An 8171-nucleotide genomic window follows, 5' to 3' on the forward strand; every position below is an offset into this window, starting at 1 on the left:
ATAAACCTCCTAGATCGTGATCGTATTATTTCGTGATCGTGATCGTATTATTTCCATATGGAAGGCATATATTGTTATGCCTTTTCTTTCCTCCAATTGAAAAAAGAAGATACGAAGGTCATTGAGAGGCTTGAAACTTGTCCTCTACGTAAATTCCCCTCATACGTCTTCTAAAAAAAGAACTGACGTAAGATATTCGCTGGCTATTTTAAACACAGATAGAAGAGCACCTCACAATAGATCTACATAGCTTGTGCTTCTATAAATAGATTATTATTTAAAAGTTTAAGGTTACAACGGGGATTACGATGTGCAGACGGCGTCAAAGACAAATGATAAGACTGCCTCTCTCCTTCTTGGAAGTCACACGTTCGGCGAGAGTCGTGATTGATAAGACCTAGCTTGTTTTCCGCTTTATATCGATTCAGAGTACCACAATCTTCAATTTCTGGGAAATGGGTCACACCATGACAGGATATCTTATGAAGTGGGGAAAACTGGGATAAAATAGAGAATATTTATATTATTTTCTTTTTAAAATCCACTTTATTGCTACCCTTTTGTAAATTTAGCAACTATAATAGTAGGTACAATTATTATTATAGTGGGTGCAAATCAGAATAATATCTATTATACATCTTTCCGATTTTAACCAACGTGACATATGTTTGGAGATAAGAATTTTTGTTTTAATGTAAATTAAATAAATATTATATATCAATAAAATAAAAATGGACAGAAATCGATATAATGACCGGCAAAGGCTTTAGGAGCTCCCAATGTGTATTGGGGCTGAAATGCATACTTATTACAATTTTAAAAAACCAACAACTACAAAAAAATAGTAAACCAATGCAATTGTTTCAAATCAAGCCATCTAAATAATATGGAGAAACTCCTGTCGAGAAGTAATTCGAAAAAAAAGCCAAATTACTAGCAGTTTCAATTATCGTTTCGCCATCTTTATGAGCCAAAAATCTGTGTCATCGTCATCTCACTTCCAGCTTGGCAATATGGGTCCTACTTCGCGTTGACGCCTACACGGTACTTCATACACATCCTTAGTTTACATAAAAACGAAATCACGTTAATATGCCCACATAGCTATTTGACCTAACCAGAGAGGTACTACGACAGCAATAGCAACATCTAACCTAAGGGCCTGTTTGCTTTTTGTGGGTTCCCCTTGTTGTCCTGTTGATTTAATCAGGCCATCGATCTGTCGACTTTTTGTTAACTAAAGTTCAGAGGTGTGGGAGCTGTATACTGTTGGGGGCAAGACCTGTATACAAAAAGAGGGCTTTAGACTCGCTTTCTATCTCTCTCTCTCCCTCTATCTCTATCTCTCTCTCTTTCTCTCTCTCTCTCTCTCTCTCTCTCTCTCTCTCTCTCTCTCTCTCTCTCTCTTTTTTTTCTTTCTCTCTCTCGTCCTATCTCTCTCCCTCTCTCTCACTCTGTGCATGTTTGAGTGTTGTGCTTACGTGCCTGTGTGTGTGGGAATTGCGGATGTGTATGAGTAAGTTTGTATGCGTGTGTGTGTGTGTGTGTGTGTGTGTGTGTGTGTATGTGTGTGTGTGTGTGTGTGTGTGCATGGTACATGTAATGTGTGCACGCGTAATCCAACTGGAAATTGGAGTTGGGCGGAAAATGTAAGCGCTTAAGGCTTATATTATGAAGGGACAACGGAGAGAGCGAAAGATAGATAGATAGATAGATAGATAGATAGATAGATAGATAGATAGATAGATAGATATTGAAAGATGGTGATAGAGTGGGATATAGAAATTTTAAAAAATATACGTCTATATGTGCATATTGTTATATTTATACCTAAATGAGAAGACAGATGGAGAGAGAAAGAAAGTAGAGAAAGAAAGACAAACAGCCAGACAGACAAACAAAATTAGATAAAGAACCAAAGAGGGAAAAAAACTAAGGAGCACAGAGAAAGATGAAATATGTATGAAAAATGTCACAAAAATAAGTTTTTTTAAAATTTTAAAAAATAAATATATATATTCAGTACTCTCGCCTGAAACAAGCATGACTGTTTAGTATACCTCGAGTCACGTTGCTAAAGATTGAAACAGAAAATTTTTAGAAGTGTTCTTCAAAACACGGCAAGTGTAAAGGGTATGGTATGTAAAGCAATCATAAAAAAGATAACATGGACACGAAGCTTAAAAAAGAATTCTTTAGTGAATTTTATATCATTATGCTAAAGTACATCCTTTGGCAGATGGAATAAAAATAATATCTTTAAATACAACAACACGATTAGGTACATAGAGAGTAAAATATGATGATACGCAGTATTGAGAGAGAGAAAAAAAGATTTAGAAAGTTGAAGAGACTGGTTAAACAAGGACAAGGGGGCTTGTATTGTTTTATGTAAGCACGTAGTACGTTATAGACAGAATAATTTGTACTTTTTCAAAAATCAATGTCTGGCCCCCAAAACAGTTCAAAATAACATCCGTCCACCCTTGTATTTTTACGTGTTACTGTTGCTGTTCTCCAAACCATTTACGCGGAAAGAATGAGGCACTCGATAGGCCATGTGATTTATTGGCGAGTGTGGTGAAGCAGTGTCTTGATAGATAGATAGATAGATAGATTCCCTTCTTCGATGTTACAGGAATTAAGTAGATTTATCGGGGTACCTATAAATTTATGTATTTATGTTGTTGTGATGAACTGGAATCTCGAGACCTTATTTGTCAACATTATTTCCACCTCGTCCAGCAAGGAGTTCCGATAAACAAGTATCATATCGTGTGTCGAAACATTATGTTTGTGGGCGTAGCTTAAAACCCCCAGAGAAATTATAGCAAATGAAAAGCGGAACATGACCTAGAGGCAGGTGTCATCGAGAGAAAGACACAGAGACAGAGAGAGATGGAGAGAGAGAGAGGAGGGCGAGAAGGAGAGAGAGACAGTGAGAGAGAGAGAGAGAGAGAGAGAGAGAGAGAGAGAGAGAGAGAGAGAGAGATAGATAATAGGGGGTATAGGAATAGGTGGGGTGGATAAGAGGAAGAGAAGAGAGAGAGAGAGGGAGGGAGTGTGAAAGAGAGAGAGAGAGAGAGAGAGAGAGAGAGAGAGAGAGCCAGAGAGAGGCAAAGACAGAGAGAGAGAAAGAGATTGAGAGAGAATTACGTGTGGAGTACTATATGTCTGGGAACTCAATAGACTGATAGATATGTAGATAGATAGATAGATAGATAGATAGATAGATAGATAGATAGATAGATAGATAGATACGAGTAGATAGATAGATAGATAAATAAGATAGATAGATAAATTGGAGAGGGAAGTAGTGTTTCTGAGAGGGAAAAAAAGAACATGAAGAGATGAAGTGAGAGCGAGAGGAAGGGAGGGCGAGAGAGAGAGAGAGAGAGAGAGAGAGAGAGAGAGAGAGAGAGAGAGAGAGAGAGAGAGAGAGACTAAGAAAGAGAGAGCGGTACACACAGAGAGAGAGAGAGAGAGAGAGAGAGAGAGAGAGAGAGAGATGGAGGAGAAAGAAAGAGAGAGAGACTGAGAGATAGAGAAGAAAACAATACCTACCTACTCTTCTACTTTTCTACCTGCCTACCTACCTACCTACCTACTAACCTACCTACATACCTACCTACCTACCTACCTACCTACCTTCCTACCTATCTACCTACCTATCTACCTACCTATCAGACTGCCTGTCTGCCTGATTGGCTGGCTGTCTACCTGCCTTCCTGCCTTCCTACCTACCTACCTACCTACCTACCTACCTACATACATACATACATACATGCATACATACATACATACATACATACATACATACATACATACATACATACATACATGCGGACATGCAGACATGCAGTCAAACAGACTGACAGACAGACAGACAGACAGACAGACAGACAGACGGACAGACAGACAGACAGACAAACAGACATTCAGATAGAAAGACAGACAGAAAAACAGACAGACAAAAAGACATATATGGTCCAACCATTTTAGGGGATCAACTCTTTACCTAGTGGGCACTACAAGCCATCAGAAATTGGCCTTTTAAATTGTGGTAGGATAATTATTTTCTCCGTGCGTTCTTTGCTGTCAGTTAGCTAAGTGTCCCTACCAGCATAATGCAGAGCCACGAAAACACACGATCTTGGTATAGAAAGGTTGCATAATACTATCATTCTGAGCCCGAGGGGGTTAAAGAAAAACGTATTGGTGTTTCGTATTACAATGGTGTGAAACTCTTTGTGAACGCTAAAACTATACACACAAACACTATACACAGGTCTCAGCTGTCTGTGCGTCATTCTATCGATCCTTGCACAATTATTGTGTTCGAATTTTGGTCTTATCTCGGATCGAGCGCGAAAGGTCAGCCATGTTGGTAATGGCTGCAATTGCAAGTGACTTCATTAATCATTGCGCGATCCGGGTTTGACACAAAGGTGGGAGGGAGGGAGGGTAGAGAGAGCTTGGCAAATGGGACGAGACCATTGTGTCCATGATTGCACGACACGAAGAGGTCGTCGCAAAGGCAAGCCTCAAATCGCCCCCACACACATTCACCCCCACGTCCCATCCCCAACCCAACCTCAACTCTGCCTTATTTTTGGTTCCTGTTGGCTTTTTTCCGGGGACGCTTATACCCCCCTGGAAGGACCAGAGAAGAAGAAAATAGAATTTAAAAAGAGAACAAGAGGGCGGAAAGGGACAAGAGAAAAATGAATTTGCCAGACAAGACCACTTTGACGTCGATAAGATGATACTGATGAAGCAGCAATAAGAAGGGGATAACTTGCCGCCTGTTGAACAGCTGTCAGTCTGACCATACATGAATCCTCTGATTTACAAAGCAAAAGCCTTTGTACTATATTTACAACTACTACATTAACGGCAACAAAACACACTAACAACAGCAATAACAACAACAACAACGACACCAATAAAGAGAAGAACAGTAAGCGCAACAATGAAAACAACAATAACGGCACACAACAACAACACACAATAACAACTGGCACCAGCAACGATAACAACGATACTAACAATAAAAACGGCGTACCCTATGACAAAAAATGAACCCGGAAAAGACCTCTTCACCACTGTGAGTGGGTACATCAGGACAATAATGTCTTGTAAACTAAGAATAAAAGTCCTGACACAATAAACGTACAAGTACATTTCGCCCACACCTTACAATGTACTCCAAGGATAACGTGGTGACGATCCAGAACTCAACTCTTCCAGGACTGAAGTATTTCTTTCAGGGAGCCTTGGCACAGAAAATAGCCCCGTAGTGATCTGAGAAGGAATAACAGAGACTTTCACATGATACTGAATGGGCCTGGCTTTTTTGCACCAGTACACAATTTACACAGTGGGTGATAACTTCAACTAAAAGCCAATTTTACGGTACACGTATTCAGACCCACTTATTTTCATGGTTCTGTTCTCGTCTCATGGATGATCAATCTGTGTAATACGAGAGAAAGAGAGAGAGAATTGGCGTTAGTTGACTTTTTCGGTGGAATGTGGGGTTGGAGGGTGTCATTGGTTTCTTAAAGTTTCACCTAACTTCCGTCTGTCTATCTGTCTGTCTGTCTGTCTGTCTGTCTGTCTGTCTGTCTGTCAGTCTGTCTCCCATCTCTCTCTCTCTCTCTCTCTCTCTCTCTCTCTCTCTCTCTCTCTCTCTCTCTCTCTCTCTCTCTCTCTCTCTCTCTCTCCCTCTTTCTCTCCACTCTCTCATATTCATGTTCAAACTAACTATCAATTTCTAAAGTGTATACGTTCAAGAACACTCAACTCCTAAAAAAATACAATCTTCACACTTATAAAACTCTTTGATGCCACAAAGAGAAACCGAATTGACCAGAGACGTTTTATTCTAGTCGATTTGATACCTCTTAATCCGGAGCCCCTTTTGAGACCTGTAATACTCCTTTCACCTTCAGCCGGTTTGACCTTAAACTTCAACAAAGTGATCAGTCGTGGCTTATTGTTCTGAAAAGTGCTGGTGAAAGTGATCAGCTTCGATGAGGATTTCTTCACATCTTACACAGTAACAGTTTCTCCGTTTATCTTTAAACAGGATATTCGGTATTGTTGTCGAAACTCATTTCTGCACACTTCACACACATTTTATGCTTCTCTTTTGTTTCCCATAAGCATGATAGTAAACAGCACTTCATAACTATTCCCTCAGTGAGTACCGCACTTGGTATATTATATAATATCTTATACATCGTAGTGAAATCGGGCGCTCGTCAAAGTAATGAAATCGAGAAAACAAATTATTTTACCGCCCATTGAGTTGAGTTTTTTCCTCAACCCCTTTTACATCCATTTAAAACACATTATTTTGTAGATTTTGCTGCAAAAAACATTGATCAAAGGCACAAAAATGGAATTTTTAAGGAGTTTAAAGATTTGGAATCCATCACATTTTGACGGCCATTCTCTCACCAGAATAGATGTGTATTTTTTCATCAAGAGCAAGACAATTGAAAAATCTTCAAGATGATTCCAATAAAACGTATGTCCAAAAATTAACTAGTCCTGATTGCATGGCATCGTGGGACAATATGTGAGGCAACGTAGTGAAATCATGTGCTCGTCAAAATAACGAAATTTCGGAGATAAGCGATTTTCCGTCGATTTGGCAATTGTTATCTATTTATTATTTATTAGCTAAACTTCTTTTAGGCCTACGTCTATATAAAAACACATTTCTATGTGGATTTTACTGGAAAAACGTTGATGAAAGACACAACAAATGTAGATTTTCAGTTTCCCAGATCTTTCCAGCTATGGAATTCATTAAACTTTGGCAGCCATTTTCTCTCTATTTTTACCTCTGAAACCAGGGAATCCCCACCTCCTTCAATCGCAAAAATCTCGACTTCTATTGAAGAAAGACAGTTACTATTTTCACACAAAGCAAGAAAAATGAACTGGCTTTAAGATGATACTAATAACTCCACATGCCCAAAAATTGACGAACGCCTGCTTCCACCACGTCATAACACATATGCCCTTAGGCTCTCATTGCAGTTGATTTTGGAAACCAGAATGGTCTCTAAAATTCAGGGATTCAACTACCGCAAAACGCATCCTGTACGCTGTGACATGTTTTTTATAGTCTCCTTCTACACTTTTACTTTATTCAAACGATACTACCCGTGGTCTGTTTTCAAAAATGAGTTTACTGAACCCTGATTTTATTACACATTTTTCTTACCAGCATGTTTGATTCTTTTCCCAACAAGCGTGATGAGCAGCCACTCTGATTGTTATTTGATGTATGGGTTCTTTTGTCAGAACATCTTTGTTGGTATGTTATTGATGAATAGTGTAGTTGAAATGATTTTGGTGCAGAAATTGTCGGCCGGTATACATGAATTGTTTCATTGTATAAGCTGTCGAGATTGCATCCCTCTAAAGAGCCTAGAACCCACCAAGAAAGGGTTCTACAGAAGGTGATCTTTAATATCATTATTGCTATTTTTATGTACGAATTGGGGACTGCCAAATACAAAAGCTGGATCCACCTGCGACAGGAACTAGTCAGGTAGGTCTAATTTTTTTTTTTAACAACCATTGGGCTCGCTACTAAGCTAGCTGCTTAGCCGCTCATAAAGTTGACAAAACTGTGTTTCTTATATCTAACTAGACATTATAATATGGCTTCTTCATTTTATAGTTTCCCCTCTCATCTTCTTTTTTCTTCTTTGCTTTCAACATCTAGATCTCAGGGGGGGTACACGACTGCTGGTTCTTCAATCTGCAGTGCATCTGATGTTCACATATTATACCGTTTTCCTAGTAGGGCTCCGTGTTTTCAGGCAGTCTGATTTCGATTTCGAATATACCCTGTTATATTTTGTTTTTATACTGATTGGATAAGAATATGTTCAGTTTTGGTAGGAATTAATTTTGAATTATGCCCGAGTGGCGGTCGAAATCTACTGTAATCGAATTGAAGACCCTCAAAGGGATCTTTAAGGTGCGCAATTTGCCCACAAGACCTCCAAGATTGTTTGCCTCTATCCGAGGAGGCTACAAGTTTGATCTTATTTACCCTGAGATCAAGGACGAGGCTGGAAGAAAGCTGTAGGAAGTAGCCAGGTGTAGCAGTAAAAAGAGTCTTGAGTAAGGGCACCTGGAAGAAG

Source organism: Aplysia californica, unplaced genomic scaffold (genome assembly GCF_000002075.1).
Source record: "Aplysia californica isolate F4 #8 unplaced genomic scaffold, AplCal3.0 scaffold00088, whole genome shotgun sequence".
Classification (NCBI taxonomy): domain Eukaryota; kingdom Metazoa; phylum Mollusca; class Gastropoda; order Aplysiida; family Aplysiidae; genus Aplysia; species Aplysia californica.